This window comes from Triticum urartu, chromosome 6A (genome assembly GCF_056163025.1).
Source record: "Triticum urartu cultivar PI428250 chromosome 6A, HENAU_Tu73, whole genome shotgun sequence".
NCBI lineage: Eukaryota > Viridiplantae > Streptophyta > Magnoliopsida > Poales > Poaceae > Triticum > Triticum urartu.
This window is the reverse complement of record NC_141878.1, coordinates 571,462,465-571,476,274: the sequence shown is the minus strand read 5'-3', so window position 1 is coordinate 571,476,274 and position 13,810 is coordinate 571,462,465. Positions and strand designations below refer to the sequence as shown.

The following is a 13,810-nucleotide window of genomic DNA, read 5'->3' as shown; positions in this document are numbered from 1 at the left end:
CGGGCTCGTTGGTTTTTGCCGAGGATCCGATTCGATTGTTTCATCGCGGCATGCCCGTCCATAAATAGTTGCTATATGGCTGGAGGTGCCATGTGATCTCCAACCGCGTCACTTCAGTTCACTGCTTTCTGGTTGTATCCGATTCTTGCAAATACTACTTTGGCTCTCTTGTCCTGTAGAAGTTGGCACAGTAAAAAAAAAGGAATATGTTCTTTCTTCTGGCTGCTTGTAGAACATCATGCATTGCACATATGAACACAATTAGTACAGTAAACAGGAAATAAAAGGCAACACAAACTAAATATCCTAGAGCACCTTACAAGCCGCAAGCTGACCATGATCTGGGAAATCCACCTGGGACTTCAGATCACAATCAACAGATGCCCAGGAAGATAAGAAGCAATGTTTGAGACCCTGCTTATACTAATAGTACAATCAACCAACTAACTACGACAATAGGGGGGAAAGCAAAGTACATTGCCAGCCATTACATTGAGCAAAGCAAACTATACAGCAAATACCCGAAAGGAGCTTCTCCATCAGGGTCCTCGCACATGCTGACTTCCCCAGATCGTCACTCTATTCGGAGCACACCAAAAAATCTCAACCTTGAATTGCACGAAAGACTTCATTTGCTGTCTACTTTGGCATTCTTACCAATCACTTCAGATTTCTTCGATTTCCTGCTTTTTCTGCAAAATACTCCAATCATTTAGCCATCTGGCAATCATATCAATGAGGACACAAGGGTCAGTGATTTGTGCATTATCAAACAGAGTACTACTCCCTCCGTTCCTTTATTTATGGTGTATTATTTTTGACACGGTGACCAAGGCACATAATTATAGACATGTTAGGACAAAATTATCCTTGGCAAATTGATTAGTTAGTGGCGAGTAAATCAGTTGTTCTAGCAAAGTAAGAGATACATGCAATCGACAGAGAGATATTTTCCTTCTTTCTCTACAAGAAGAGATACTGACAATCAAAAGAGATATATACTTTCCTTTCTTCTGGAGGGCTAACAAGGGAATTATGAGGAATTAGAAGAAATGCACCTTACATTCTAAAATTTTATCGAAAAACAAATACACCTTATATAAAGGAACAGAGGGAGTATCTCCTATTTACCGCATATGGGTACGTCCTTCTAATGCCATGAGATTCACGATACGTACCCATATGCCATGTGCTACCTATCAGCTTGTACAATATCGAATCATGGAAATTGAAAGTGATAATTGGCACAGCAACCTTGTCCAGTAGTACAGTACTTGTACATCAATAGAGATCAATGAGGGGGCTATATAATAGAGCAACAACCTTTACTTAGCCAGTATTACAACAAATGAAGCAAAATTCAGAGTATAAAGAAATGGACCAAAGTCGCATGCATCCATGCTTATCGTGGTATACATGATGTATTAGGACTGGGAGACATCGGTAATCTAGTGGCAGCATATATTTGGGAGCGTGGTAATCAATCAAATTACCAGTGTAGAGTCTTCGGTTATGGTAGTAGCAGCGAGTAGCAGTCTACCGCAATGACGAAAGCGCTTGTGTCATCTTGAGATGTTCATCTCCATCCTCCGCGCAAGGACTAGGCCATAGCTCTTCAACCTGCAGTTCCTCTGGGATGTCTAGTAGAGTTTCACAGGATCGATGTGCCTTTGTATTTCTTTCTGCAGTTTCTAGCTTAAGCACTCTCTGCTCCCTTATTATCATCGGACCGTGTACCGAACCTCGAATCTACATAAGCCTTGTTATCACAATGCGTATTTTAGTATTTCGTCCGGTTGACCTAGAGACCTTGGTTGTCAATATCACAAATATCATTGTTGGCGTACTGTGTGGTCTCATAGGTTCAAGTGCGGAGCCCCCCTCACCGACAGTTAAAAAACATTTGTAGGTAGCACTATAAGCATGATCAATTATAGTACACTGCTTCAGGGCTCTCAAGCTTCATGCGTTGGTCTGTAGCTGATTCACTAACGCACATACTGCCTAACGTCTTACATTAAGTTACAGAGGGAGTATTTGATATGATTAAGACCAAACACCAATTAATCATGACAGTAGGATGAACCATACGTAGATGTGAGTGAAAGAAGCAGGAGACTAGACATGAATATGTTTTTGTTATGCTTGCTCCATCTATATAATCTCACAACGAAGTTTCTTTGGTTCTTGCCATTGTAAAATAGATGAATCTTCTGAAGGAAAGCTCTAGTACATTGTATTGTTCATTACCTGGCATCATCACTGGTCTTCTGATTATCATAAGTTTGTTGGCCTGGAGTGGAACGACGACAAGTATAGAAGCGATGGACAAAGATGTATGCCAGAACGGCACCAACCAGGGACACAACCTAGGCGGGGTATGCGCCGACAAGGCCGACCAGCGCGACTACTACGCACATGCATTGCTTGAGAGACCGAGCTTCTTGCCATGGATGATGAGCTGCATGGTGATGAGCAGGGACGCCACGAACGCCATGGTGTTGCAGAGCAGGAACACAGGTTCGGAGAAACTGTTTTTTCCTGTATGTTCGAACAATTCAGAAAAGTTCAGTCAAAATATATTAGTAGGAAACTTCTCATAGTAGCAGCACCTGGTTTCTTTTGTAATAGTATATGATTGGCGCCTGAGGTAAGTCTAAAAATACACGAGTTTCAAGTACCTTCGACGAGTAGAAAACGTTAGTTGGGGCTGGGGACTGATTGCACCGACGGTGGGTTGCGCCACCGCAGCACCTGCGCTGCCACCAGCAGGTTCTCCAGCAGAGGCCGTGCCTCCATCACTGCCGGCAGTAGCCGCCTCAACTGTTGGAGCGCCGCCTCGCTCCTGTCGTCGATGGCGATAGCTGCAGAGATGGCCTCGATGAGGCGGGACGATCGATGGCTGGCAGGGAGAGCAAGGATGTACTGCTTAACATTGCAAGTGGAATCAGGCATACTTGAGGAATTACTTCCCTCTGCTGATCTGTGCATGCTTGTCAAAGCACACATCTCTCCGTTGTCCTGGCAAAGGTTCAGAAAACTGCCTCTTTTATCTTCATGAGCTGATCTGTAACCCTCTTTCTCGAATGTTGATTCTCTGACTATCTTTCTGTAAATCAGCATGTATCTGATCATTCGTCAGTTCTTCTCCACCCAAAGAGTTTCTGTTACTAAGGAATTAGCCGGCAGCTTGCTGGTTCTTGTGTGTAACGCCTCTGATGCCCTTACAATTTTAGATGAAGACATTTGCTATGGCCAAGCAGCATGGAGACTACACTAGATTACATCAAGTGATATGCTGAGTCGCTGTACCATATCTGTTTTCTCTGCCGTTTTGCACAGAACTATCACCATGTACATGTATGTATGTTCAGTGTGAGAAAAAGGCATCTGTTCACTGTTCATAACCTCTTTGCTTTGTTTCATAATATGTGCGCCATGCGTTGTGTTGATATGTTATGAGCAGGAACCACTGTAAAGAAATGACTAGCAGATCTAATCTCCAGGTTTAATGCGCTCAATGACGCCTGAACCTTAAATGTTGCACAAGCAGCCAAAAGAACCTGATATTCTTTTGAAATTCAAACACTGAAGCTATAAGAATAAATTGAAAAAGCAAATGAAGTACAGACAGGAGCAATGCAAATAGATTACAAATCGAAGTTGCTGTCATAGGATACGCAAGAATTCTGTCAAATTCCTAAGACAGATCTCGCGCTACCAAAGCAAGTCTAGAACATCTGAAGCCAATTGGAAATGGCAGGTGCACCTGTCCTCCGAGTTTGCTTTCATAGTTTTGCGGTTTCAAACTTCTGCTGATATATAGTGAACACAAATTAATAGCCAAATACTGGATTCAGGGCGACAGCAGTCATTTTATGTTCATGTTAATTGCTTTTAAACTCTAGGCTTTCAAACTCTGCAGAGTAGCGAACTGTTTTGGCAGCCCCTCGCACACCCTTCAGAGAGATCCGGCGGCAGCCTATCACGGTCAGTGACTCCAACTTCTGTGAACGTGCCAGCTCAGCCATCCCATTGTCTGTTACTTTATTGCATTGGCGGAGTGTGAGACTCCTCAAGCAAGGAGCCTGAATAATGAAATTCATACCAGCATCAGTTATAGAGCAGCAGTCCACGAGCTCGAGCTTCTCCAGGAGCGGTGAGGATGAGAGGCACTTCATCCCCTCGTCATACAAAATGCTGGCACCATTTAGCAAAAGAGCGCGAATTGGACAAGATTGGATCAGCGTCAAAATGCCCTCTTGTGTGAAACCTATTTCAGTAGGCCAATCGGGGTCGCAAAATGCGAATGTGAGCTCAACAACCTGAAGCATCGGGCAGCTAACAGCTAGAGCCTTAAGGCTAGCATCAGTCAGTGCTGTCCTATACTCAAAATCTTCACAGCGCAGAGGCCTGAGTCGAAGTGCGACAGTTTTAAGGTTGCTGCACCTCTGGAATAGTGAAATCATCTCATTCTCATGTAGACCAATAACATACTCCAGGTAAAGTGTCTCTAATGCTTTGCACTTCCCCAGGAGAAAACGAAGTCCAATTTCTTCATTTGTTATAATATGAGCCAACCGAAGATCCTTCAAGCTATCACAGCAGATGTCATAGCTATATGGGTAGCCAGACACGATGGAGGGATCACGAGCAAATAACATGAAATAATCTCCATTAATCTCGAACTCAAACTTTTGGAGATTTGCCCATCCTGCGCCAAACTTTAAGAGGTCATACTGGCTGATTCCATCACAATCCTTTACAACAAGTTCACCCAACGATCCATACCTCCCAAAGTACTCAAGCCACTCCCTGTTGTCTACTGCCTTACAGTCAACAAGGTGGAGAACTGACAGATACCTGCAACCAACCGCCACCCGAAAAATCCCAGTAGAAGTGACTGCTGGTGCACGGTTCAGCCTGAGGGACCTCAATTTTTTGCAGTCAGATAGATAACCAAGACCAGTGTCGTCGATGTATGAGCAGAAGCTTAAAGCAAGATCAGACAGCGAGGGGCAGTGAGATGATAGAACATAAAGGCCTTGGTTGTTCAACTGCTCCGCGTCAGTAGACTTCCACCCAGAGTAATCGATCTCTACTTTCACCAAATTGGGAAACCGGGAGAAGAGAGATACCAAGGCTTCTGTTGAAGGATTGAGTCCACGGCCAATGCGGATAGCATCCCTGTGCTCCGCCTCGACGGTGCAGAGCTGCTTCGACACAAGGGAAAGAGAATTGAGATCACTTGTCTGGGTAATCCTCTTGACGATCTCTGCAAGCAGTGGCTCTGGGAGATCCTCCATTGAGTATCTTAGCTGCACAACTTGGGCAGTCTCAAGACCCGACAGGCACTGAAGCAAAGATTCTATAGTCAGAACGGAACAGAACAAGATAACCAAATAACAGCTGTACGAACTAATGTAAAAGGAAACACTAGTGAAACATTTAACTTTTTTATATCTGTTGGAAGATCTATTATGCGCTTATCTTGGAACAGACACCAAATTATGTGCTTAGCTTGCAGCAATCACCTAATGCAAAAGCCCAATACTTGTATCCATGTCATGGAACGGAAAAACGTTGTCAGGGAAATCAAATTAACCTGACCTCTTACAGTCTACGAATAGACCAAATAGAACTACAAGACCACAAGGTAATTAAACATCCAACTGAACTCACATCTGCAAGGATATTTCTGGGCGCTTAATAACAGGTTTTACTAAAATTAATTAAAGCAGGCTATTTCCTCTAGGATTGCACAGAGGATATTCTAGGCTCATACGCAGGTGGGAGAACAGGATTTATGCAGACATTGCAGAACGGAATCAAAAGAAGTCAAGTGGAAGAATCGACAGCACCTCGGCTGGCTCAACCAATGTTGCTCGAGAAGGGAAGGGACCCAGATCCGTACCTCGAAGGAGCCGACGAACCAGGGAGGGCGGCGCCGACCGGGAGGGGAGATCTGGGCGGGAACAGCGGTGATCGAGTGGGTGGATTGGGCGAAGAAACCTCCGCGGCGAGGTCGACGGCAAAGCAAACCCTCGCTTTCACTCGCGGCGTGCGTGCTTTTTTTCTATAGGGGAGCGTCGGCTTCGGGATCTCGAATGGATTAGTACGCAGCAGCAGAGAAGGCTTGGGCTTGGGCCGACTTGATGATGATGCGTGCTAAGTCCAAATGTTTCTCATTCGTGTCTCAAAAAAAAAGTTTCTCATTCTCTCTCAGTTTTTTTTTGTTTCTCATTCAATAAAAAAATATTTTGGTTTTGTCTTAATTTAAATTTTTTTGTGGGGGTAAAAGGAGTTTTATTCTAAATCTACAGAGTTACAGCTGACTGCCCGGGATGATAAACCATCCCGGCATTAAGCCAAACTGCGATGCGTAGCGTACGGCCATAAGCGGGCAACTCATGACTAACAAAATATTGAGACTGAGAGTACGTACAAGTTTATTTCATATTGGTGTCAGTAAAAGAGTGTGAGACAGAGATGTGAGGTAGCACCGGCTCGTTTATTATGACAATATTGTGCTTTATATTGTTGTGTCTAAGTCTAGATGATTTATTAACTAGTTATATTATAAGTACTATGATGTCTAACTTCAGACTGTTGAGTATATGTGTTATGTGCATATTGTGTATTGGGCCCGCCTCCTAGTTCCTTGTATAGTTGAGGTCCGCGGGCCGTGGCCCATCTTTGTACATCATATATACGTGCATAGACACGAGAGCAATATATCGTGTAATCATACATGGTATCCGTTTTTTAGGTTTTCTTCTCGCTTTCGCCGCCGCCGCCGCGCGTCTCCACCGCACCGCCGCCGCCGCCGCCGCTCGCGTGCCCGATCGCCTTCCTGAGCCGCTACCGAGTCCTTTCACTCCCCAGCGCTCCTTCGCATCGCACGCCCGCCTGCAGCGCTTCTCCCGCTCGCCCGCAGTCGTCCGCATCCAGGGAGTTAATTGCACAGAAGTACCACAATTCGGGCATCACATGCAGATAGGTATCACGATTGCTAATTTTTACATGTCAGTACCAACATTGGTCCGGGTTTTTGCAAATTAGGCTAAAACGTGTATTTATACGTATTGACAGTGTATCTGACTGTTGGGGCCCGTCTGTCAAGTGCCCACGTGGCATATTTTTTGCAGAAAATCCCCTTGCTTTATACGTAATCACATAAATACTCGTTATTTTTGCGGGAAAAATGTTAACGTGAGAGAATTTTTTTTTTTTGGACTTGTTTGAAAGTTTCCAACGAGCTGGACAAATAAATAAAGTGAACGAAAAACCACACGCGCCAGGTTTCGAACCTGTGACCTACAGCGCGCTACACCAGCACGCGGGTGTAGCGCGCTGTAGGTCACAGGTTCGAAACTTGGCGCGTGTGGTTTTTTGTTCACTTTATTTATTTGTCCAGTTCGTTGGAAACTTTCAAACAAGTCCGAGAAAAAAATTCTCTCACATTAACATTTTTCCCGCAAAAATAACGGGTATTTATGTGATTACGTATAAAGCAAGGGGGTTTTCTGGAAAAAATATGCCACGTGGGCACCTGACAGACGGGCTCCAACAGTCAGATACACTGTCAATACGTATAAATACGCGTTTAAACCTGGCGCGCGCGAGTTTTCGTTTATTTTATTTATTTGTTCAGTTCGTTGGAAACTTTCAAACAAGTCCGATAAAAAATTTCTCTCACTTTAACATTTTTCCCGCAAAAGTAATTTATGTGATTACGTATAAAAGCAAGGGGGTGTTCTGCAAAAAATATGCCACGTGGGCACCTGACAGACGGCCCCAACAGTCAGATACACTGTCAATACGTATAAATACACGGTTTAGCCTAATTTGTAAAAACCTGGACCAATGTTGATACTGACATATAAAAATTAACAATCGTGATACCAATCTGTATGTGATGCCTGAATTGTGATACTTCTATGCAATTAACTCGCATTCAGAGTCATGACTCACGTGCATGCACATGCAGACACATGCATGGGTGCACGTTCTGTACAAGGACGCGTTACACGGGCTGGAGTGCATCACCGCTCGTCCGTGTCTTCTCAATTTTGCTCATCGCGCGTCTCGACAGATCACCCGATGCACGTCTCCGCAAGATTAAGTGAAGACCAACGTCAAGTTTACATGCCTCTGCCGGGAGGCCCGTCCGCCACCGCCTCTGCTGGCCCCCCGCCGGTGCTCTACAGCGCGGCCCCGCCAGTCCGTCCCGACTTGCCGCATGGCTTGGTTTTATTGTCCTTGCTGGTGTATGTCGCCGTCTCACCGTTGGCGCTCTTCGGTCCGTTCGTCGTCGCCCCGCCGCCGGCACTGCCTCCGCCCATCGACTCTTTGCTGTCGCGTGAGGCGTTCGATGCGCCCGTGTACGGGGCTACCAGGTATTGGTGGGGGTCGTCTGCAGGCCAGCACTCGCCCGCTCGGCAGCAGCCAACCGGCGCCCAGCACCTGCAGCATCTGTCAGCGGGCCAGCAGGTTTTTCCGGCGGGCCATCCGGCCTACTCGGCACCGCAGTCGCAGCCAGGGCTGCCTCCCATACCGTCTGGAGAGTACCCGCTGCCGCTGCCGAGCGGTGGCTACGGCCTCCCCATGGCGTCCCCGTTCCCCTCGCCGGCCCTACCGCCGGCGCCCTGGGACCCAGTGCTCCTTCCCGCACTGTATGCCGCTCCTACGCCGAACAACTACACCGGAGGTGATGATTGATACATGTATACCGGGGCTACGGCTCACATGTTTGCTCATCCTGATAATCTTACCTCCTTTACTCCCGTCACCACCGACCGCCGCATCATTGTCGGCGACGGTTCCACACTCCCCATCACACATGTCGGGCACACATTTTTTCCTTCTAATTCCATGCCTATTACTTTGTCTAACATCCTTGTGTCACCTTATCTTATTAAGAACATTGTTTCCGTTCGCCGTTTAATTCGTGAAAATCCTGTTACTGTTGAATTTAACGAGCTTGGGTTTTGTGTCAAGGACGCTCGAACCAGGATGGTACTTCATCGATGTGACAGTCTCGACGAGCTCTATCCGGTGCATTCGCCGTCCATCTCCACCACCGCACCGGTTGCTCTCTCCACCGGCGTCGATCTCTGGCACGCTCGTTTGAGTCATCCCAACCCCGTCACACTTCGTTATATTCTTAGGAGTTTCAGTTTTAGTTGTCATAAGTTAGAGGATCACACCTGTCATGCATGTCGTGTCGGCAAACATGTTCGCCTCCCGTTTAATAACTCCACCACCATAGCTTCTTTTCCTTTTCAGTTGATTCATAGCGATGTGTGGACCTCTCCGGTTCCTAGTAATTCGGCCTATTTATATTATCTGGTTATCCTTGATGATTATTTTCATTATGTGTGGACTTTTTCTTTGCGCAAAAAGTCGAATGCACTCTCCACTTTGACGGCTTTTTACTCCTATGTCAGCACGCAGTTTGGGCGTCCCATCCTTGCTCTTCAGACTGACAACGGAAAAGAGTTCGACAACCTTACTTTCCGCACTTTTCTGTCGCATCACGGCACATTTTTCGTCTCACATACCCGTATACTTCACAGCAGAACGGTCGAGCCGAACGCGTCCTTCGCACTCTGAACGACTGCGTTCACACGCTCCTGTTTCATGCTAATGTGCCGCCTCGTTTCTGGCCGGACGCACTTGCCACTGCATCATTTCTCCTTAACATTAGACCCTGCCGCCCACGGTGGAACTACGCACCTCACCATCTTCTCTTTGGTACGCCCCCAGCTTATAATGGCTTGCGTATTTTTGGGTGCCTTTGCTATCCCAGCACTGCCGACACTGCTTCTCACAAGCTTGCACCTCGATCTGTCGCTTGCATCTTCATCGGCTACCCCTCCAACTCCAAGGGATATCGGTGCTACGATCCTGTCTCCCACTGTGTGTTCACTTCCCGGCACGTTTACTTTGATGAGCATGTGTTTTTGTTTCACCAGGTACCCCCGGCTGTTCCTTCCGCCACTGGTGACACGGGCTCCTCGACGCCTTTCCCAGGGCGCTCGCGCGTCTTTCTTGGCCCGCCCCTGGCTTTGAGGCGCGCCCCATGCATGCGGCGCCTCCTACAGCCACGGTGCTGGCGCCCCCGCCGTTGGCGCCCGCGGCCCCCGCGGCGCCCCGGCGCCCCCGGCGTTGGCGCCCGCGCCCCCCTCCCCGGTGCCCCCGACATTGGCGCCCGCGGGCCCCCTGGCGCCGCCGGTGCCCGCGGACCCCTCGGTGCCTGTGGCCGGTCCAGTCACCCGCGCCCGTACGGGCGTTCGCCCGAGCTCGCGCTACGCCTCGGATGACTACGTCCATGCGGCGTCCACCTCTGAGCCGTCGCCGTTGCCGTCCTCCGTTCGAGCCGCTCTTCGTGACCCGCCGTGGATGGCTGCGATGCAAGAGGAGTTTGACGCCCTGTTGCGCAACCGGACGTGGCAGCTTGTTCCCCGTCCCCGGCACGCCAACGTGATTACTGGGAAGTGGGTCTTTAAACACAAGCTCCGTCCTGATGGCACCTTTGATCGCTACAAAGCGCGCTGGGTCGTTCGTGGCTTCCGACTGCGTGCTGGCATCGACTTCACCGACACCTTTGCTCCGGCCGTCAAGCCCGGCACGATACGCACAGTTCTCCACCTTGCGGTCTCCCGTGCTTGGCCGGTGCACCAGATGGACGTCTCCAACGCCTTTCTCCATGGTCACCTCGAGGAGCAGGTCTTCTGCCAGCAGCCCACCGGGTTTGTTGACCCGGCGCTTCCCGACCACGTGTGCCTGCTTTCGCGGTCCTTGTACGGACTCAAGCAGGCTCCGCGCGCTTGGTACCAGCGCATCGCGGCGTTTCTCCACCAGCTTGGGTTCCGCTCTACCCGCTCGGACGCCTCGCTCTTCGTCTATCATCAGGGCTCTGACACGGCCTACTTGCTGCTCTATGTCGACGACATCATCCTGACGGCATGTATGACTGGTCTCCTCAGTCAGCTCACAGCTCGTCTTCGCGCTGAGTTCGCCATCAAGGACTTGGGTCCTTTGCACTACTTCCTCGGTGTCGAGGTGGTGCGCCGTCCGGACGGCTTCTTCCTTCATCAGTGGAAGTACGCTCATGAGCTCCTCGAGCGCGCCGGCATGCTTAACTGCAAGCCCGCCGCTACGCCTGTTGATACGAAGGCCAAGCTCTCTGCCACGGATGGTTCTCCTGCTTCGGATGCTGCTTTCTATCGGTCTATCGTTGGTGCTCTCCAGTACCTCACTCTGACTCGACCGGAGATCCAGTATTGCCGTGTCGCAGGTGTGTCTTCATATGCATGCTCCTCGCGATGTTCATTGGGCTGCCGTCAAGCGGATTCTCCGCTATATCTGTGGCACTATGGATCTTGGCGTCACGCTTCACGCCTCCGCCCTCACCGCCTACTCCGATGCCGACCGGGCGGGCTGCCCTGACACTCGTCGCTCCACTTCGGGCTATTGTGTCTACCTTGGCCCCTCACTCATCTCGTGGTCGTCCAAGTGGCAGCCTACGGTCTCTCGTTCCAGTGCTGAGGCTGAGTATGGAGCGGTGGCCAACGCCGTCGCCGAGTGTTCGTGGTTTCGCCAGCTGCTCCAGGAGCTCTCTTGCCCTATTGACCGTGCCACGGTGGTCTACTGCGACAACGTCTCGGCGGTCTGCCTCTCCGCTAACTCGGTGCATCATCGACGGACCAAGCATATTGAGTTGGATATTCACTTTGTTCGGGAACAGGTGGCCCTTGGCCATATTCGTGTTTTACACGTCCCCACTTCCCAACAATTTGCAGATATTCCGGTCCAGTCTTTGCGTCAGCCGCGGTGCCGCTTCGACTGGCGCGCGCGGGGGGGGGGGGGGGGGGGGGGGGGGAGTGTTGAGTATATGTGTTATGTGCATATTGTGTATTGGGCCCGCCTCCTAGTTCCTTGTATAGTTGAGGTCCGCGGCCCACCTTTATACATCATATATACGTGCATAGACACGAGAGCAATATATCGTGCAATCATACATAGACAAATAACGACATTGGATGGCAAAAATGTTGACCCCTTATCCTATCACAAATAACATCAGTGATTGCAAGACCCGACAAGCAACGGGAAATGTTGACAAAATATCTAGGGAGCATTTCCCAGTCACAAAACATTGCAACACTCCTTAGAAATCCATCAGTGCGTAAATCGTAACCTAACACTGCAATATGTTTTATGCCGTGGACTCGATCGGGATCGAGCATATGGTGACATCGGCTGAATGCGAGAGACACATAAAGCCGGCTGGGCTGGTCGTCACTATCTACTATGAGGAGTGTACCTTTCTTTATCGTGTTTCTACAAACATAATATTTGATGATTGTTCTAGGGAAGGCTATGTTCGGTTACGCCCAACCCCGCCGGGATTGAGCGCCAATCCGCCCGATCTGCGTGGATTTCGCCCGACCGGGGTTCAATCCCGGTCTGTCCTCTGTGTGCCTTCGGTTAGCACCGGCCGGTATGAAACCCCACTCAAACCTCTCGTAAACCACGCGGAAACCGCCGGGAAGTAACACTCTCCTCCCACCCCGTGGAAGCAACCCCCGCTCGAGTCCTCTCTCTCGCCCCAACCCCTCTTTCCCTCTTTCGATTGTGTGGTGGCGCCTGCGCCGGCGCCAGCGCTGGAGATGGAGGACCAGCGACAACGCTACTGGAGGAGACCGCGGCGGTGCTTCCCCGTCCCCTTCCTCTTCCTCTCCCCTGCCCAACCGGCGGCACCTCATCCAACCGCAGCGGCGGCGCGAGCTCGCCGGCGACCCGGAGCAGCAGCGCCGTGAGCTTTCTGGCGACCACAAGTCCACAACGACCCTATAGCCGGCGTGATTCTTCCCCAATGGTGGACCGGTAAGCCCGTGCTCCTCCACCTCTAATGTCTGGTTTGGATCTTGAATCTTGAAGTGTGAAGATTGAATTCTTAGCCTCATGATCGTGTACCTAAACGAGGCCGAACTGCTGAATCCAGGAACAAGACCTGCAGGGCATCGAGTACGGCTCCAAATTCCTCTGGAACGGCCAGCCCGGTACCTCCATCAGATTCAGCCGTCCGAACAGATTTAGCCTGATGCTTGGATTGCATAGTGGCAGGGATTTGGCCCCCGAGTGGTTTTGGTGTCAAGCAGGGGTCACCTAATCCTCTAGAGGGTTAAATCCACTAGAGGTTTATTTCCACTACAACCGAACAAAGCCGAAAGTAACAAGGTAGCACTTACTGTAATGCAGGAGGGTTTAAACTCGTGTGTTTGGCGAGAAGATTCTCCGGATTTCATTCTCCCTCTGTTGATAAAGCTCGCCACGAAAGCTCTAAAAAGCAAATCTTCCAACCTTTTATATACACATACAGTGCTGGTACATTCTTCACCCTTGCAACAAATGAAAAGGCAAGCACTGATAATCTGCTACCAATCATCGATCGGCCTACACCTTCTATGGTCATACTTATTACTCCCCCTGTCTCATAATATAAAAATATTTTTGATATTAATGTAGTGTTAAAAACGTTTTTATATTTTGAGACAGAGGGAGTACTAACTAAGCAGTCACGCTGCTTTCACGTCCAGCCGGGTCAGTGTCGCGTGTCTGATTGCCTATTCCTTCCTCACCAAAATCGTTGGCCCTTTGAGTGCCACGAGTTTGACTTCGCGATGGATCGTGCTCCTCATGGATCCTGCATGGCCAATCAAATCAAGATGGCGAGTTGCACCTCTGGTCTATGGACCGACACAAAAACAACAGCTGCATATTATTATTACTACTACTACCT

The 13,810-nt window shown here is 49.2% G+C and overlaps 1 long non-coding RNA gene and 1 pseudogene across 3 annotated transcripts; both read right to left on the bottom strand.

The window, feature by feature from the left end:
- Positions 1-191: 191 nt before the first annotated feature.
- LOC147966446 (uncharacterized) lies at positions 192-2,538 on the bottom strand. 2 transcript variants are annotated; one of them, XR_015608924.1, is made up of 2 exons: positions 1,494-2,538; positions 192-692 (listed from the first exon to the last, which is right to left on the bottom strand). It is a non-coding gene; the product is annotated as an uncharacterized LOC147966446 (long non-coding RNA). The 2 variants fall into 2 exon arrangements; XR_015608925.1 differs by having other exon boundaries at positions 2,251-2,538.
- A 949-nt stretch (positions 2,539-3,487) lies between these two features.
- Positions 3,488-6,099, bottom strand: LOC147966445 (F-box/LRR-repeat protein 14 pseudogene; annotated as a pseudogene). The gene is made up of 2 exons (XR_015608922.1): positions 5,915-6,099; positions 3,488-5,354 (listed from the first exon to the last, which is right to left on the bottom strand). The product of XR_015608922.1 is annotated as an F-box/LRR-repeat protein 14 pseudogene (transcript).
- Between the last annotated feature and the right edge of the window lie 7,711 nt (positions 6,100-13,810).